This window comes from Mus caroli, unplaced genomic scaffold (genome assembly GCF_978045245.1).
Source record: "Mus caroli unplaced genomic scaffold, Mus_caroli_1 scaffold_5, whole genome shotgun sequence".
Classification (NCBI taxonomy): domain Eukaryota; kingdom Metazoa; phylum Chordata; class Mammalia; order Rodentia; family Muridae; genus Mus; species Mus caroli.
In genome coordinates this window covers 17,754,957-17,775,396 of record NW_028227260.1, presented here as the reverse complement: position 1 = coordinate 17,775,396, position 20,440 = coordinate 17,754,957, and positions in this window count along the sequence as shown.

Sequence of the window (20,440 nt, the reverse complement as noted above, 5' to 3'; positions counted from 1 at the left end):
TGTGATTGAGACATTTCTTATTTGAGTCATGACTATTGCCCTTGTTAGGTTTAATTACAAAATTTGATCATGATCATATTGTAGTATCTCAAAGAGTCAGAGGTTTACTTGAAGTGGCTGTGGGTGTCCAGAGTGCCCTGAAACTGTATCAAAGTTGTACATAGCTCCAAACATTTTTAAACTGAAAAGGCACTCTCGTGTCCTCCTCACTCAGTGCACTTTGCTGTTGGTGTGACAAAGCATTTGAAGATGTTTCTGGCATTTTGTTCTCAACTTGTAAGGTAGTGTTAACTATAAGGTTATTGGCTAGAAATCCTGACTTGTCAACTGTACATATCTATAGTTTATAAAGAGAACAAAACAACCCAGACATATCCTTGATGCTCCTTATTTGGCATGGAGGCTGTGAGGGGAAGATGCCTTTTGCGGGGTGCATAGCTCAGGTTGTGCACTGTGAGGCTGAACCTGTTGATAGTGTGGTAGTCATCCATTTAGCTTCAGGTTGTCTTGTTTTATTATAGAGTAGCATAGAATTCTGCTGACAATCTTAGTTGTGGAAATGGGGGAGGGTCCGCTGGCATGAGAAGTTTTTGGAGCTTTTTCTTTAGTTAAGTGCAGTAGGTTTTAAACTTTTTAAAGAAACTGTAGTACTCATCATTGTCAGCAAAGCAAATAACTACTGAATTAATGGAAGTTCAATAACCCTCTGGACCTAAACACAATTTGCAACATTGTATTATTTTTTGTATGTTTACAATGCTGAAAGGATTTTGAAGTTAAATAAATAGTATTACATTTTAAAACAAAAGTATGGCAATGTATCATTAATAGTGTCAGAGGTTGAATCTCTGCCATGTGATCGGTCTGGAGTAGGGCCAGTCTTTGTTTGTCCTTTCCCTCATTCTGTGTTCTATCTTTATTGCTGCATATCATGTAGACAGGACAATTTTGGGGTCAAAGAATTTGTGGATGGTTTACTGTCCCCTTTCCTCCACTGTTAAGTCCTGGGTGCCTATAAGAGGTGGACACTCCATATCCCCTACAGATAGGAGTCTCAACTAAGGTCATTTCCATATCCTCCCAGGAGCCTCCCCAATTCCAGGTCTTCAGCATGTCCCAGAGATGTCCCTGCACTCTTTCCCTTGTCCCTCAAGGCCTCTCATCCACCACTCTATTCTTCCCATTCCTGGTCCCCACTCCAATTCCCCTCCCCAGTCCCTCTCACACGCATTTCCCTCTCTCCATCCACATTCCATGTATATTTTATTGTTCCTTCTGAGTGAGACTGAAGAATCCTCCCCCTGGCCCTACTTGGTACTTAGGATCTTTGGGTCTGTGGATTGTCACATGGTTATCTTTTACTCACCTACTTCACCTATCTTTTATCACCTACTTCATTCGTAGGTGCATACACATGATGCATGTCTTCCTGTGTCTGAGTAACCACACTCAGAAAGATATTTTCCTGCCACAGACCACCCCAGTTGGGTATGGGGGGTCCCTGGAATGAGGGTCCTTGAAGCTAGGTAGATAATGATTCAGCAGTGACAAACAGAAACAAACACAGAGACAGTTTGAATCTGAGTGCATTTTCCAACTCTCAAGCAGGGGATTTTATACATCAAAAAAACCAAATGTTACATCTCTTAGAAACCAAATCCAGTGAAACAATCACAGATAACAATAAAAGTCATTTGGCACAGTAAAGCACAAAAATCATCCAAGCATTACAACTCTGGAACTATGTATTCAGTGAACCACAAACAACAGGTAACATCATTATAAACCACCCACATATATCAATTCTAAAATGATGTATTCAGTGGAGGCTGTCATCCAAGGCTAGTGGCATATTTCCCTGAGCAGGTTAATCAATCTTTAATGGTCAGTGCTCTTAACTGCTGAACTTTCCAGCCTGATGGTTAATTATTATTTAACATCTAGAGCCTGATGTTTTATAAATCTTTAGTGTATGAAGTTAAACTATTTTAATTCTTTCTAATTAAGACTTTATTTACCATACACCAAAATACACCTCCGATGACACATGTGTAGTCATATGAAATTTTATTGTTGGGAAAGGTTTTTATCATAATAGTTTTGTAAATGATTTAGAAAGTAAAGTGTTGGTTTACCTGGGGATAAGGTCATGTTAGTGAGAAAGCAAAACTGATAGATTCCCACTAGAACTGTGGATCAATATTTTTTCTATGGCAAAGAGTTCCACAACCAGTTCCAGGAGGCATCCCCCTTTTGTGGTTAATTGCCTCAGTCTGTGGCACTTGTCACAACAGATCCTACAGGAGGTGTTGTGGTATTTTCCTTTATTCTCCACTTATTTATTTATTCATTTATTTTTCCACATTTATGTATTTATTTATTTTATATGCAGTTCACGACCCTCAATATTCCTAACCAATTTCCTCCCCAAACCCCTTCTATTTTTTGAAAGGGTAGGGGCCCTTGGTATCCTTCCACCCTGGCACATCAAGCCTCTCAAGTGGTAGGGTCATCCTCTCCCACTGAGGGCAGACATGACAACCATGTTGGGGAAATGATTCCATACACAGGCAACAGTTTAAGGAGAACCCCTACTCCAATTGTTGGAGCACCCACATAAAGATTGAACTGCACATCTACTACATATCTTGTGGGTCCTCTTTTCAGTTCACATATGCTCTTTGATTGGTGGCTTAGTTCTCTGAGAGTCCCCAAGGTTCAACGTTAGTTGACTCTGTTTTCCTTTGGAGTTTCTATCCATTTCAGGGCCTAGAATACTTCCACACCTCTTACATAAGAGTCCCTGAGCTATATACGTTGTTTGTGTATGTGTCTCTGCATTTATTTCAGTCAGCTGCTGATTGAGAGCTCTCAGGGGACAATTATGCTAGACTTCCATTTGCAAGCATGACAGAGTATCATAATAGTGACACAACAGTGTCAAGACCTGGGGCTTCCTCATGGAAAGGGGCTCAAATTGGTCTGGTTATTGGTTTGCATTTCTCACATTCTCTTCACTCTATTTGTACTTGCATTTCTTTTAGACAGGACAAATTTTGGATTGAAAGTTATGTGGGTGGGTTGTTATTCTTATTCCTCCACTGGGTGTTGTGCCTGGCTACAGGAGGTGACCAGTTCAGGTTCTGTATCCCATTACTATGCATCTGAGCTATGATCACCGGGATTTAGTACAAGGAGCCTCCCCTCTCCCAGGTCTCTGGCACTTCTAGAGATTACCCTGTCCACCAACCCCTGGCAGCTACAGATTTCAATTCATTCTCCTTTCCCTCTTTCCATGTCTTCTCTCATTCTACATATCTGATAATAACCCACTATTCCCTCACATCCCATTTTCCACTCAGTTTTCTCTCTCCACTTTCCTCCTATGACAATTTTATTACCCCTTCTGGGTGAAGTTCAAGCATCCTAGCTTGGGACCTCCCTGTTATATGGATTTTTTGGGTCTGTGGATTGTAGCATGGTTATCCTGTACATTATAGCTAATATGTACATATAAGTGAATACATATCATGCATCTAATTTTTGATTTTTGGTCTCTCACTCAAGATAATATTTTCTAGATTGTTCCGTCAATTTTCCCACAAAATTTGTGATGATTTTGTCTTTAATATCTGTACAGTATTCTATTGTGAAAATGAACCACATAATCTTTATCCATGTTTCTCTTAAGGGACATTTAGGTAGTTTCCATTCTCTGGCTATTACTAGTAAACTTGCTGTGAACATAGTGGTGCATGTATCCTTGTGATATTGTAGAGCATATTTATGCCCACAAGCTGTATAGCTGGGTCTTCATTTGTCTCTTTTCCAATTTTCTGAGAAACTGCTAGATTGATTTCCAGAGTGGTTGTACCATATTGCAGTCCTAACAATAATGGAGAAATGTTCCACATTCTCCTCATTCTTACCAGTATGTGCTGTCACTTGAGCTTTTCATCTTACAGATTGACATAGGGCAGAATCTCTGGGTTGTGTGCATAACATTTTTCTGATGATTAAGGCTGATAAACATTTCCTTACTTGCCACTCAGCCATTCAGGATTACTCTGTTGACAATTGTACTTAGCTCTGTACCCCAATTTATATTGGGTTATTGGGTGTTTTGGAGTCTGGCTTATTAAGTTCTTTATATCTTTTGGATATTACCTTGCTGGAAAATATAGAGTTAGTAAAGATATTTTCTCTCTCTCTTTTTTTTTATTAGATTTTTTCTTTATTTACATTTCAAATGTTATCCCCTTTTCTAGTTTCGCATCTAAAAATCCCCTATCCTTTTCCCACTTTCCCTGCTCCCCAACTCACCTACTCCTACTTCCTGACAAGGCATTCCCCTATACTGTGCCATAGATCCTTCACAGGACCAAGGACCTCTCTTCCCATTGATGATCAACTAGGCCATCCTCTACTACATATGCAGCTAGAGCCACAAGTCCCTCCGTGTGTTTTTTGGATTGGTGCTTTAGTCCCAGGGAGCACTGGTGTAACTGGTTAGTTCATATTGTTCCTCCTAGAGGGCTGCAAACCCATTCAGCTTCTTGGATACTTTCTCTAGCTCTTTTTTGGGGGGACCCTGTGCTCTGTCTAATGGATGACTGTGAGCATCCACATCTGTATTAGTCAGGCACTGGTAGAGCCTCTCAGGAGACAGGTATACCAGGCTTTTGTCAGCAAGTTCTTGTTGGCACCTGCAATAGTATATGAGTTTGGTGGTTGTTTCTGGGATGGATCCCAGGGTGAGGCAGTTTCTGGAAGGTCATTCCTTCAGTAGTGACTCCAAACTTTGTCTCTGTAACTCCTTCCATGGGTATTTTGTTTTCCCTTCTAAGAAATATAGAAGTGTCCACACTTTGGTCTTTCTTCTTGAGTTACATATGGTATGCAAATTGTATCTTGGGTATTCTGAGCTTCTAGGCTAATATCCACTTATCAGGGAGTGCATACCATGTGTGTTCTTTTGTGATTGGGTTACCTCACTTAGGATGATATCTTCCAGATCCATCCACTTGTCTAATAATTTTATGAATTCATTGTTTTTAATAGCTGAGTAAATCTCCATTGTTTAAATGTACCAAACTTTCTGTATCCATTCCTCTGTTTAGGGACATCTGTGTTCATTCAAGCTTCTTGCTATTATAAATAAGGCTGCTATGAACATAGTGGACCATGTGACCTTATTACAAGTTGGAAATTTTTCTAGGTATATATCTAGGAGTGTTATTACTGGATCTTCTGATAGAACAATGTTCAATTTTCTGAGGAAGCACCAAAATAATTTCAGAGTGGTTGTAAAAGCTTGCAATCCCACCAGCAAGGGAGGAGTGTTCTTGTTCCTCCACATCCTTTCCAATATCTGCTGTCACTTGAGTTTTTGATCTTAGTCAATCTCACTAGTTTTAGTTAGAATCTCAGGGTTGTTTGGATTTGTATTTCCCTGATGAATAAGAAAGTTGAACATTTTAAGTGCTTGTCAGCCATTCAGTGTTCCTCACTTGAGAATTCTTTGTTTAGCTCTGTACCCCCTTTTTAATAGGGTTATTTGGTTTTCTGGAGTCCATCTTTGTGAGTTCTGTATATATATTGGATATTAGTTCCCTATCAGATTTAGGATTGATTTTTTTCCCAATCTGTTGGTGGCATTTCTGTCTTACTGACAGTGTCCTTTGCATAACAGAAGCTTTACAATGTTATGAGGTCCCCTTTGTTGATTCTTGATCTTACAGACAACCCGTTGATGTTCTGTTCAGGAATTTTTCCCCTGTGCCCATATCTTCAAGGCTTTTGCCCACTTTCTCCTCTATTAATTTCATTGTCTACTTAGACTTCACCTTTGTACAGGGAGATAAGAATGGATCAATTCGCATTCTTCTACATGATAACTGCCAGTTGTGTTGGACCATTTTTTCAAAATCCTGACTTTTTCCACTGAATGTTTTCCGCTCTCTTGTCAAAGATAAGGTGACCATAGGTTTGTGGATTCATTTCTGGGTCTTCAATTCTATTCCATTTATCTACCTGTCTGTCATTGTACCAGTACCATGCAGTTTTTATCACAATTGCTCTATAGTAAATCTTAATATCAGGTATGGTGTTTCCACCAGAGGTTCTTTTATTGTTGAGAATAGTTTTTGCTATCCTAGGTTTTTTATTTTTCCAGATGAATTTTCAAATTGCCCTTTCTATCTCAGTGAAGAATTGAGTTGGAATTTTGATGGGGATTGCATTGAATCTGTAGATTGCTTTTGGCAGGATAGTCATTTTTACTATATTAATCCTGCCAATCCATGAGCATCAGAGATGTTTCCGTCTTCTTAGATCTTCAATTTCTTTCTTCAGAGACTTGACGTTCTTGTCATATAGATCTTTCACTTCCTTAGAGTCACACCAAGGTATTTTATATTATTTGTGACTATTGTGAAGGGTGTTGTTTCCCTAATTTCATTATCAGTCCATTTATCCTTTGTATAGAGAAAGGCCATTGATTTGAGTTAATGTTATATCCAGGTACTGCACTGAAGCTGTTTATCAGGTTTAGGAGTTCTGTGGTGGAATTTTTAGGGTCACTTATATATACTATCATATCATCTGCAAATTGTGATATTTTGACTTCTTCCTTTCCAATTTTTATCCCTTTGACCACCTTTTGTTGTACAATTGCTCTGGCTAGAACTTCAAGTACTATGTTGATTAGGTAGGGAGAAAGTGGGCAGCCTTGTCTAGTCCCTGATTTTACTAGGATTGTTTCGAGTTTCTCTCCATTTAGTTTGATGTTGGCTACTGGTTTGCTGCATATTGCTTTTATTATATTCATGTATGGGCCTTAAATCACTAATCTTTCCATGTCTTTTACTATGAATGGGTGTTGGATTTTGTCAAATGCTTTCTCAGCATCTAACGAGATGATCATGTGGCTTTTGTCTTTGAGTTAGTTTATAGTAGATTATGTTGATGGATTTCTGAATATGAAACCATCCTTCGATCCCTGGGATGAAGCCTACTTGATCATGGTGGATGATCATTTTAATGTGTTCTTGGTTTCAGTTTGTGAGGATTTTATTGAGTAGTTTTGCATAGATATTCATAAGGGAAATTTGTCTGAAGTTCTCTTTCTTTGTTGGGTCTTTGTGTGGTTAGGTATCAGAGTATTTATAGTTTCATATAATGAATTGTGTAGAGTACCTGCTGTTTTTATTTTGTGGAATAGTTTGTGGAAAACTGCAATTAGGTCTTCTTTGAAGGTCTGATAGAACTATACACTATACCCATTTGATCCTGGGCTTTTATTTATTTGTTTACTTATTTATTTATTTATTTATTGGTTGGAATACTATTAATGATTGCTTCTATTTCTTTAGGGGAAATGGGACTGTTAAGATCATTAATTTGATCCTCTTTTAATTTTGATAACTGGTATCTGTCTAGGAAATTGTCCATTTCATGCAGGTTTTCCAGTCTTGTTGAGTATACCCTTTTGAAGTAGTATCTGATGTTAACGTGGTTTTCCTCAGTATCTTTTGTTCTGTATCTTTTTTTCATTTCTGGTTTTGTTAATTAGGATACTGTCCCTGTGCCCTCTTGTTGGTCTGGCTAAGTGTTTATCTATCTTGTTGATTTTCTCAAAGAACTGCCTCTTGGTTTGGTTGATTCTTTGTATAGTTCTTTTTGTTTCCACTTAGTTGATTTCAGCCTTAAATTTGATTATTTCCTGCCATATACTCCTCTTGGATGAATTTGCTGTTTTTTTTTTTTCTAGAGCTTCTAGGTGTGCTGTCAGACTGCTACTGTATTCTCTCTCTAGTTACTTTTAGGAGGCACTCAGGGCTATGAGTTTTCCTCTTAGGAATGCCTTCATTGTGTCTCATAAGTTTGGGAATATTTTGGCTTCATTTTCATTAAACTCTAAAAACTCTTTAATTTCTCTCTTTATTTTTTCATTGACCAAGGTATTATTGAGTAGAGTGTTGTTCAGTTTCCTCATAAATGTTGGCTTTCTATTATTTATGCTGTTTTTGAAGATCAGTCTTAATCCGTGTTGATCTGATAGGATCCATGGGATAACTTCAATATTTTTGTATCTGATAAGGCCTGTTTTGTGACAGATTATATAGTCAATTTTAGAGGAGGTATCCTGAGGTGCTGAGAAGAAGGGATATCCTTTCGTTTTAGGATAAAATGTTCTGTAGATATCTGTTAAATCCATTTCTTTCATAACGTCTGTTAGTGTCCATATGTCTCTGTTTAGTATGTTTCCAGGATCTTTCCATTGTTGAGAGTGGGGAATTGAAGTCTCCCACTATTATTGTGTGAGGTGCAATGTGTGTTTTGAGCTTTACTAAAGTTTCATTAAAGAATGTGGCTGCCCTTACATTTGGAGCTTAGGTATATGGAATTGAGGGTCCATCTTTGTAGATTTTCCCTTTGATGAGTATGAACTGCCCCTCCGTGTCTTTTTGATAACTTTGGGTTCGAAGTCAATTTCATTCGATATTAGAATGGCTACTCCAGCTTGTTTCATTGGAACATTTGCTTGGAAAATTGTTTTCCAGCTTTTTACTCTGAGCTAGTGTCTGCCTTTTTCCTAAGATTGGTTTCCTGTAATCAGTAAAATGTTGAGTCCTGTTTGTGTAGCCAGTCTATTAGTCTATGTGTTTTTAATGGGGAATTGTATCCATTGATGTTAAGAGAAATTAAAGAAAAGTAATTGTTGCTTCCTGTTATTTTTGTTATTAAAGTTGGGATTCTGTTCTTGTGGCTGTCTTCTTTTAGGTTTGTTGAAGGATTACTTTCTTGCTTTTTCTAGGGTGTAGTTTCTGTCCTTGTGTTGGTGTTTTCTCTTTATTATTCTTTGAAGGGCTGGATTTGTAGAAAGCTTTGTGTGAATTTGGTTTTATCATGGAATACTTTGGTTTCTCCATCTATGGTAATTGAGAGTTTGGCTGGGTATAATAGCCTGGGCTGGCATTTATGTTCGCTTAGTGTCTGTATAACATCTGTCCAGGATCTTTTGGCTTTCATAATCTTTGGTGAGATGTCTGGAGTAATTCTAATAGGCCTGCCCTTATATGTTACTTGAACTTTTCCCTTACTGCTTTTAATATATTCTGTCTTTATTTAGTGCATTTGTTTTTCTGCTTATTATGTGTCAGGAGGAATTTCTTTTTTGGTCCAGTCTATTTGGACTTCTGTAGGGTTCTTGTATGTTCATGGGCATCACTTTCTTTAGGTTTGGAAAGTTTTCTTCTTTAATTTTGTTGAAGATAATTGCTGGCGCTTTAAGTTGAAAATCTTCATTCTCATCTACTCCTATTATCCTTATGCTTGGTCTTCTTATTTTGTCCTAGGATTCCTGGATGTTTTGAGTTTGGATCTTTTTGCATTTTCTTTGGTTATTGTGTCCATGTTCTCTATGGAATCTTCTGCACCTGAAATTATCTCTTCCATCTCTTGTATTCTGCTGCTGATACTCGCATCTATGGTTCCTGATTTCTTTCCTAGGTTTTCAATTTCCAGAGTTGTCTCCCTTTGGGATTTTTTTTTATTGTTTCTACTTCCCTTTTTAAATCTAAGATGGTTTTTATTCTATTCAAACACCTGTTCGGTTGTTTTTTCCTGTAATTCTTTAAGGGATTTTTCTGTTTCCTCCTTAAGGACGTCTACCTGTTTAGCAGTGTTTTCCTGTAATTCTTTAAGGACTTCTACCTGTTTATCAGTGTTCTCCTGTATTTCTTTAAGTTAGTTATTAATGCTATTCTTAAAATCTTCTACCACTTCACAAGGTATGATTTTAAATCCGAGTCTTGGTTTTCGGGTGTGTTGGGGTATACAGGACTTGCTGTGGTGGGCGTACTGGTTTCTGATGATGTCCAGTTTTCTTCGTTTTTTTAAACAAAATTCTTAAATTTGCCTTTCACCATCTGGTAATCTGTGGTGTTAGTGTTTTAACTGTCTCTGGTTGGAGCTTGTTCGTCCTGTGATTCTGTTAGCCTCTGTCAGCACTCCTGAGATTCCAACCTTCACCTGAATTCCAGTGGTCAGAGCACTCTCTGCAGGCAAGCTCTTCTCTTAGAGGGCAGGTGTCCAGACGTCTGGAGTTCTGATCCACTTCTTGAGTCCTGGGCTTAGAGCCCTCCATGTAGGCCAACTTTCCTCTGGCAAGGAAGGTACCCCAGGGTCTGTATCTCAGCTTTGACTCCTGACTGAGGATGAAGGTCCAAAGGGACCCTGTCAAAGAAGCTCTCTTGCTTCTGTCACCCATGTGCTTTCCCATGATCAGGAGGTCTGGGTGTGCTAGGGGTCCTGCAGCATGGAGTGTCATGGTGAGTCCTCTGAAACCCTCGACACTCTCAGCTGGGTTCACACAGAAGATTGCAGGGCTGGCCCCAACCAGAAAGAAACCCAGCCTCTGGTTTGGTGGGGTTCCTTTATCCTTGTTCCTGCTGGCACAAGACCCTCCTCAATTCTTTGGAGCTGATGTTGTTTTCCCCTCACCCATGATACCAAGTTGATCTACAGGTCCTACATCATGGAAAGCACTCTGGAGCCCTTGGCCCCCTTACTGCTTTTAATATTTTGTTTTTATTTAGTGCATTTGTTGTTCTGATTATTATGTGTTAGGAGGAATTTCTGTTCTGCTCCAGTCTATTTGGTGTTCTCTATGCTTCTTGTATGTTCATGGGCATCTTTTTCTTTAGGTTAGGGAAGTTTTCTTCTAAAATTTTGTTGAAGATATTTTCTGGCCCTTCAGGTTGAAAATATTCATTCCCATCTATACCTATTATCCTTAGGCTTGGTCTTCTTGTTGTGTCCTGGATTTCCTGGATGCTTGTGTTAGGATCTTTTTGCATTTTGCATTTTCTTTGATTGTTGTGTCCATGTTCTCTAAGGAATCTTCTGTACCTTAGATTCTCTCTTCCATCTCTTATATTCTGTTGCTGATGCTCACATCTAGGGTTCCTGATTTCTTTCCTAGAGTTTCTATCTCCAGAGTCATCTCCCTTTGGGTTTTCTTCATTGTTTCTAATTCCATTTTTTGATCTTGGATGGTTTTGTTCAATTCCCTCACCTGTTTGGTTGTGTTTTCCTGTAATCCTTTAAGGGATTTTTGTGTTTCCTCTTTAAGGACTTCTATCTGTTTAGCAGTGTTTTCCTTTCAGGACTTTTACCTATTTAGCAGTGTTATCCTATATATCTTTAAATGAGTTATTAATGCCTGTCTTAAAATCCTCTTCCAGCATCATGAGATATGATTTTAAATCTGAATCTTGCTTTTAGGGTGTGTTGGGGTATCCAAGACTCACTGTGGTGAGAGTACTGGGTTCTGATGATCCCCAATGGTCTGGGTTTCTGTTAGTAAGATTCTTACATTTGCCTTTCACCATCTGATAATCTCTGGTGTTATATGTTCTAGCTGTCTCTGGCTGAGCTTGTTCCTCCTATGATTCTGTAAGCCTCTCAACACTCCTGGCAGTCCAACCCTGTTTTGAGTCCCAGTGTTCAAAGCACTCTCTGTAAGAAAGCTCTCCTCTTTCATGGAACGTACACTGAGGTCTGGAACTCAGCTCTGCATCCTGGATGAAGGTGAAGGCCCAAAGGGAACCTGTCCAAGAAGCTCGGTTGCTTCTGAGGCCTGCTTTCTCTCCTGCGATGACTGGTTTCTCAGAGACCTGTGACACAAGATGGTGCTCTCACTTGAGTCCCAGGGTCAGAGCTCTTTCTCGAGGCCAACTCTCCTCTGGAGAGAAAGGTGCACAGAGGTCTGGGTCCTCTTAGAGTTTTTAAAGGAAGAGTTTCCCATTAGGGTATCTTTCCTTCAAAGTTTGTTACTGGGAAGCAAAAGTCCAAATCTCCCTTTTACTTGGCTTCTTTTACTGCCTCTAAGAATCCCTTATTAGTTGGCATTTTCCTTTCAGGCTTGACTGATCTTGTTTTAAAAGCAGGGGTGGCAGCAACTAAGGCAAAGATATCATCTATTTCTGTCCTAGGAGAATTTTTATCATGAAAGCAATCCCCATCTTTAACAAGATCATATTCTTATGTTTCATCATCCAATTCTTGTTCCTCATCACTTATGCAATCATCTCCTGGTTCTACCTTAAGGAGATTAGTGGTAGATGAGGAAGTATTCTATGAGTTAGTTTTTGTCCTCAGAGGAGTTACCTCTTCCTCTGAGGGTGCTTCTTCTGCAAAGAATTCCATTTCTGATTTTTCTGAGAGGAGGTCTTTAATTTGTTCCCATAATAAGAATGCTTGAACTGGGACCTGTTTAGGGCCATGCCATTCATAAAATCTCCTCATCTCTTTTCCTACCTTTTTCCAGTTTTCTAAAGACAAGCTTCCTTACTCTGGGACCCATGGACTGACACTCAGTACAAGGTCATAAAATGCTGCCAAACTCTTCTTTGAGGTTGTAACACCTCTACTTCCTAGCATATGACTCAATACTGCCAGGAACCAGCCTCTCTTTTTACACTTTGGATGTCCCATGGTTTTTACCTTTCATCATCTTAACTCAATGTTTCTCTATAGAGGAGTCTGCAGCACTCTTGATGAGATCCTATGCTTTACCTGAAAAAAATATTTTGAAAAAAGTAGAGGGAAATCTTACATGCTTCCAGTCCCATATTTGGGCGCAAGCTGCCACAGACTACCCCAGTTGGGTGTGGAGGTCCCTGGAATGAGGGTCCTTGAAGCTAGGTGGGTAAGTATTCAGCAGTGACAAATAAAAACAAACACAGAGGCAGTTTGAACTTGAGTGTATTTTGAAGCTCTCAAGCAGGGGATTTTATACATTAAAAAACCAAACATTTCATCTCTTAGAAACTATATCCAATGAAACAATCACAAATACCAACAAAAATCATCCAAGCATTACAACTCTGAAACTATGTATTCAGTGAATCACAAACAGAACAGGTAACATCATTATAAATCATCAAAATATAACAATTCTAAAAAGGATATATTCAGTGGGGGTTGTTGTCCTAAGTTAGTGGCATATTCCCAGAAATAGGTTAATAAATCTTTAACAGTCAGTGCTCTTAACCACTGTCTAACTCTCCAGCTCCATGATTAATTATTATTTAATATCTAATGCCTGAGTTTTTGAATAAATCTTCAATATATAAATTTAAACTCTTTTAATTCTTTCTAATTAAGCCTTTCTTTACCATATGCCAAAATTCACCTCTGATGACACATGTGTAGCCATACGAAATTTTATTGTTGTGAAAGTTTTTATCATAATATTTTTCTAAATTATTTAGAAAGTAAAGCATTAGTTTCCCTGGGGATAAGGTCATGTTAGTGGCCACACCTCTAGGGATGGCCTCTTACCCAGTATTCTCCCTTAAGATCTTAGCCGAGGCTACCAGGAACATGAAAATAAGAAAAGGAATAAGAGAAAATAAAACAGATATATTGCCATGAATACTATGGCTCAATATTTTTTCTAAGGTGAAGAGTTCCACAACCAGTTCCAGGGCATCTCCTCCTTTTGAGGTCAATCACCTCAGTCTGTGGAACTTGTCACATAGATCCTACTGGAGGTGGTGTGGTGCACACACAACACATGTACTCTCCTTTTACTTACATTCACATGCTCCATACACTCTTCTCATACTCTCTCCACTCCCTGGACACTCACCTCATGCATACCTCACTGTCTCTCCAGTTACTATCACTCCTTTTATTGCCCCAGTCTCTTATTGTTAGATGAATTTTTAATTGTTTAAAAATCATTACATCAAGAAACATCTAGCTTCACACAATTCACCAGAGCAGAAGAAAGAAGTAGGAAAGTCAGATATAATAGAATAATTGTGCACATGAAGGCCAACTGAAAAGCAGTCACACACAAATGAAATATATACATCTTTTTTCGAGGGCTAAGGTTAGGAGAAATAGGGACAACTATTTTTTACAAAAAGTTGCCACAGGCTACTGAAATGTCCCCATCCCAGAATGCTGCAGGCAGTCCCATATTTCAGATGGCAGGTCCCCTGGAGGTATGTGTCTCTTGATTCTCTGGGTCCCATATGCCATCTTTTTTTTTTTTAAAGTAGCTGCCACAGGCTTCTGAGATGTCTGCTGTTAGATCAAGAAATATGGCCTATAATGACTGGAGAGCTCTAAGCAATAGTACTTCTTCCTTTCAGGTCTCTACCACATGGCACAGGAATGCTATGTCAGCAGTTTACTGTCATCAGGTGCACGACATGGCAGGTGGAACAAAAACTGAATCAAAAGTCCCATAGGGTGGTGGCAGAAAGAAACATGGGAGTGCAGCAATACCTATTAAGGGAGGGGCCAAGTCTAGGGCAATTGTGGCCTTTTTGGGTGGATTGTGATAGCACTCCGATTCATAATGAGCTGCCTCCTTCATGAGAGTTGCCTCATCAGTGGGTGGCAGTTCATTATCAAGATCAATGAGGGAAGTATATGAGGTCTGCCATCTTAATGTCCTCCCTAGGTTGGGGCAAAGGAAGATCCTTACTGGGTAGTAAAGGGGGGAGGTCTGTGACGCCATCAGTCACAGTAGGCAGAGCAGACAAAAGTCCCCCTCTTAAAGGAAACAGAGGCAGTGTATGAGTCTATCATAGGTTAGAAAGAAGATGGGAGATGGATGCTTTTGTTTTTTTTGTTTTTGTTTTTTTGTTTGTTTGTTTTTGTTGTTGTTGTTGTTGTTGTTTTGAGACAGGGTTTCTCTGTATAGCCCTGGCTGTCCTGGAACTCACTATGTAGACCAGGCTGGCTTCGAACTCAGAAATCTGCCTGCCTCTGCCTCCCGAGTGCTGGGATTAAAGGTGTGCACCACCATGTCCAGCGGGAGATGGATTCTTTAAAAGAGCTCTCTCCCTTGGACACCAGTCTTTGGAGATCTGGCCATTCAGGGGTGGTTCTAAGAATGTCATTAATAAGAGACCAGTAGCTAAAGGCCGTAACAGGTATTTTTATAGGTCCAAATGCTTCATAATAATCTTTGAAACAATCACCAACTCTGAACCACATCTTTTCATCAGTTGTTCCCTTTTGGGGGAACCATGGACAAATCTCTCCCACAAAAATCTAAAAATTTCTTCAAACCCCTTTTCTTAACCCCAGTTCCTCGCATCATGAGGGACTCTTTAAGCCCTGACACAAAATGTGACTGGTTAGAATATACTTGTTCTATGTCTTACCGTAATTATCCTAAGATCTGTGCCTCACAATGTTCTACCAGACTGTCTCATAACAGGTTAGACCATGGTGTCATGCGGTACAGAAGCTGCTCTTGAGTGCTTCTGCAGATGAGCGGGTAGGCCTACCCTCCAATGATGAGCGGTGTTCTCTCCTCTGTGATCCCCCGGGGACCCTGTTTGGGCACCAGTTTTTCCTGTCCTCCAGGACATTTGTCAGGGATGTGGAAATCACCTGTGGAGAGAATGGGGAATAAGAGATGGCAAAGAACAGACAGCAAGTCAGGAGATCTGATCAAGATGACAAATTTTTATTTTTCCCCACACAGGTTATATACTGGTAGAAGCAGGACTTGGGGTGAGGTGTCATGGAGGGTCACTTTTTATCTGTGAAAGCATCTGTTCTGAAGAATAGGATGTTGGCTGGGTAAAAATTTCAGCAGGAAGAACAGAACAGAATGGGTCACTAGGCTTCTGTCCATAAGACTTTTTTGTTCTCAGCTGACTTCTAGATCTATATCTATTTGTACTCAGATGGGCTAGTACTTTCCTACAGAGGCCAAGACATTGTGCCAATAAGCACGTATGGCTAACAAGCCAGTTATCATTAAAGCAAGGTCGCTCCCAACATTCTAGTAGGCAGGATAAATTATGAGTCAAGAGTTTTGTGGGTGAGTTGGTGTCCCTATCACTCTACTGGGGTTACAGCCTGGCTGTAGGAAGAGGCTGCTTCAGGGTCAATATCTCCACTGCTCTGAATCTCTGCTAAGTTTATCTGCCATTGACACTTGGGAGCTTCCCCTATCCCAGGTATATAATATGTCTGAGAGTTGGCCCTCACACCAACCCTGCCCATTGTAGTTGTCTGTTCATTCTTATTGCCATCTGGCTATCACCCTCTCTCCTAACACATCATCTTTAATCTTCGCCCCCAATGCCTTCTGCTTCCCTTCTCCCACACATTTCTCTCCCATCATATGCCTCCTCTGACTATTTTATCCCCACTTCTAAGTGAAATTCAAGCATCCTTTTTTGGACATTCTTTCCTCTTTAGGTTTTCGTTGATTCTGTGGAGTATAGTGTAGGTATCCTGAATTTTGCAGCTAATATCCACTTATAAGTGACTATATACCATTCATTTGATTTCAGGATAGTGTTAGTTCACTCGAGATACTATTCTCAACCTGCATCTATTTTCCTGGAGAATTCATGATTTATCTTTGTTTTTAGTAGCTGAAGACTATTCAATTTTTTAGTTGTACCACATTTTTCCTATCCATTCTTCAGTTGTGGCATATCTAACTTATTTTCAGTTCCTGATTATTATGAATAAAGCACCTATGAACATAGTTGAGCAAGAATTTCTGTGGTGTAGTGGGACATCTTTTGGGTATATGCCCAGGAATGGTATAGCTGGCTCTTGGAATAGAACAATTCTCAGTTTTCCAAGAAACTACCAAATTGATTTCCAAATTGTACAAGTTTGCATTCATATCAATAATGGTGACATATTCCTTTTGCTCCAAATCCTCACCACCAAGTGATACAACGTGAGATTTTTTTTTCCTATCTTAGTTATTTGTTAGGGTATAAGATGGAATCATGAAGCCATTTGCATTTACATTTCATTGGTGGCTAAGACTGTTGAACATTTCTTTAAGTGCAACTTAGTCATTTGAAGTTTCTCTGTTGAGAGTTTGATCTTTTGCTCTGTACCACAATTTTTATTTGGGTTATTTCAGTTGTTGATGTCTTTAGTTCTATACATTTTGGATGTATTCCCTCAGTAATATTTAGAATTAGTAAAGATGCTATCCCAATTTGTAGCCTGCCGTTTTGTCCCAGTGACAGTGTCCTTTGCCTTACAGAAGCTCTTCACTTTTTTTTTTTTTTTCAAGACAGGGTTTCTCTGTATAGCCCTGGTTGTCCTGGAACTTACTTTATAGAACCGACTTGCCTCGAACTCAGAAATCCACCTGCCTCTGCCTCAAGAGTGCTGGGATTAAAGGCATGTGCCACCATGCCTGGCACACTTCACTTTCTTAAGGTCCAATTTATCAATACTTGATCTTAGAACCTGAGAAATTGGTGTTCTGTTCAAAAAATTGTACGTTGTACTAATACATTCAAGGGCATTTCCCACTCTTTTACTGTTACGGGATTTAGTGTATTCAGTATTATGCTGAAGTCCTTCATTCACATGGACTTGAGTTGTGTATAGCATGATAAATATAGATCTATTTTTGTTTTACTACACGTAGACATCAAGTTAGACCAGCACCATTTGTTCTCATACATTAATGACTATCTCTTTCTTTAGATTAGAGAAGTCTTCTATGATTTTGTTGATGATGTTTTCTGGACATTTGAACTTGGAAACTTCACCCTCTTCAATTACTATTAAGTTTCTCCTCTATTTCTTTTGGTCCTCTCTTCTTTCTCTCCCAGTACCTGGTCTTGTTTCCCCATTCCTCTTCCCCTTGCATCTTTCACCCACTTCCCCCTCTGCCTCCCTTTTCTTTCTATGACTGTTTTGTTTCAATTTGTAGGTGTGTTTCAGGCATCCTTGCTAAGGCCTTCATTATTTTTAACTTCTTTTGGTCTGTGGGGCATATCATTGGTATTCTGTACTTTATGGCTAATATCTGCTTATCAGCGAGTACAAGCCATTAGTATTCATTTGTGTCTGGGCTATGTCACTCACAAATGTATTTTCTCGTTCCTTCTATTTGTCTGAAAATTGATAATGCCTTTTTTTAGACAGCTGAATAGTATTCCCTTATGTAAATGTACTACATTTTCTGCATTCACTTTTTGGTTGAGGTTCATCTATGTTTCTTTTGGTTTTTGATTATTATCAATAATGCTCCCACAAAAAAAAAAGTGGAACATGTGTCCTTCAGGTATGGTGGAGAGTCTTTTATGTATATGTCCAGGAATGTTATAGCAGACTCTTCAGGTAGAACTATTTCCAATTTTGTGAGAAACTGTCAGATTTCCAAAGTGGTTGTATAAGTTTGGAATACAACCTGCAATGTGAGAGTGTTACTTTTTCTCCATTTCTTTGCCACCAAGGGCAGTCCCTTGTGTTTTTTATCTTATCCATTTTGACTACTCTAAGGTGGGCTCTCAGCTTCATTTTTCTTTTTCTCATTCTTTCTTCTTTCTTTCTTTCTTTCTTTCTTTCTTTCTTTCTTTCTTTCTTTCTTCTTTTTTTTTGCATTTACCTGATGACTAACAATATTGAGATTTTCCTTCAGTGTTTCTCAGCTATTTGAAATTCCTCTGTTGAGAATTCTCTGTTTACTTCTATATGCCAACCTTTAATTGGTTTGTTTGGTTTGTAAGAGGTTAACCTTTTAACGTAATTTTTTTATTGAAAGTTTATATATATATATATATATATATATATATATATATATATATATATATATATATATAATTTCAATAGTAGCTCTCTGTTTGATGGTGGGTTAGTGAAGTTGTTTTCCCAATCTATAGGCTACCGTTTTGCTCTGTTGACAGTGTCCTTTAACTTACAGGATGTTTTCTGTTTCATGAGGCCTCATTGATTAATTGTTGTTCTGGTGCATGCACTATTGGTGTCCTGTTCAGGAAATTGTCTTCTGTAATTTCTATCTCCACAAAATCTTGATCTCCATTTTCATCCCTTCATGTACATCTAACTTCAGTCATATATATACTGTCATTTATCTCCCCTGAACCTTAGCTCATAGGGACTGCATTACTCTTCTATCTCTAGGTCTTGTGGTAAAGATTCTGTGAAGACTTCAGGGTGGCCCTGGCCCTGAGACGATCATAAAGGGAATTCTAGTAGATACACATCTTTTCTTATAAATTTCTCAAGAAAAGGGTCAATATTTGCTGTATATATTCTCCCATGCCAAAATCTGTAGGTTCCCTGAATTGCTCATTCAGATCCATTGAATCTTGCCTATAAACAGAAATATGTAACACAATACAGATGACCCCCACACACTCTCAAAACACACAACATCCACAACAGCACAGAAAAAGACACTGAATTGGTTGGGGTGTCTCAATATGGATGCATAATTCATATAACATCTTTGCTTTGTGATACACAAAGAAAATTTGCTGGTATTATCTTTACCACACTCCCAGTCTTAACTATGGTAACCCAATGGATGTACTGCGTTTCCTGAAGGGTGCTAGCTCAACTATCCCAGACTTAGCTCTGATTGTGTAGGTAACACACAAGCTGTGGTTGTTTGAATATGCTTGGCCCAGGGAGTGGCACTATTAGGAGGTGTCACCTTGTTGGAGTAGGTATGACCTTGTTTGAGAAAGTGTGCTACTGTAGGGGTGGGCTTTGAGACATTCCTCCAAGCTTTCTAACAGTCAGTGCCATCCAATTTGCCTTTGGAACAAAATGTAGAACTCTCAGCTCCTTCAGCCCCATGTTTGCTTGGCCTTGATATGGTCCAACTAATGGAATAAACCTCTGGCTGATAAGGAAGCCCCAATTAAATGTTGTCCTTTATAAGAGCTGAGTTGGTAATGGTGTCTGTTCACAGCAGTAAAACCCTAAGACAGATGTTTGTACCAGGCAATGGGGTATGGCTGATAAGCATGATTATGTTTTTGTTTGGGGGAATGTAAACTTGGGGACATTGAATTTGTGAAGCAATGGAGTTCTATAAGAGGGGATTAATAGCTATATCCTAGAAGAAATAGGGAGGATTTTGTTGCTGAGGGTGATTTAAACTGTGGAAGCTTGGTTCTAGAATTTTCAGATGAGAAGAATTTTAGTATGCAGCTTAGAGACTGTTCTGTGTAATTGGGTGAAGGATGTGGGTGCTTTTTTTTCCCCTTTGTCTAAGGTAAAGAGGCTAAGTCTAAGGTAAAGAGAATCAGCTTAATTCCATTGATGAAGAAAGTCTCAGAAACGCCCAGAATAAGCATTGTACACTTGTTTGCACTAATGAGGAACGTTCTGATCAAGAATAGCTAACTAAACCTGCCCCCCTCCACAAAATGTATTGTTCAAGTAAAAAGCGGGCACCAGGATATGAAGTGGAGCTGGATCATGTGTTCAAGGATCTAAAAAGATAAAGGGAGTGGTGATCTGAGGGTAAGTTCCTACCCAGTTAAACTAATTTTTTATATTTGTAGTTGAAGAAGGAATAATTTGCAATAAACTACAATCTAGAAATAATTGTGATCCAGATCTTGAGGCTGAAAGACACAGAGTTATGATCTGGATT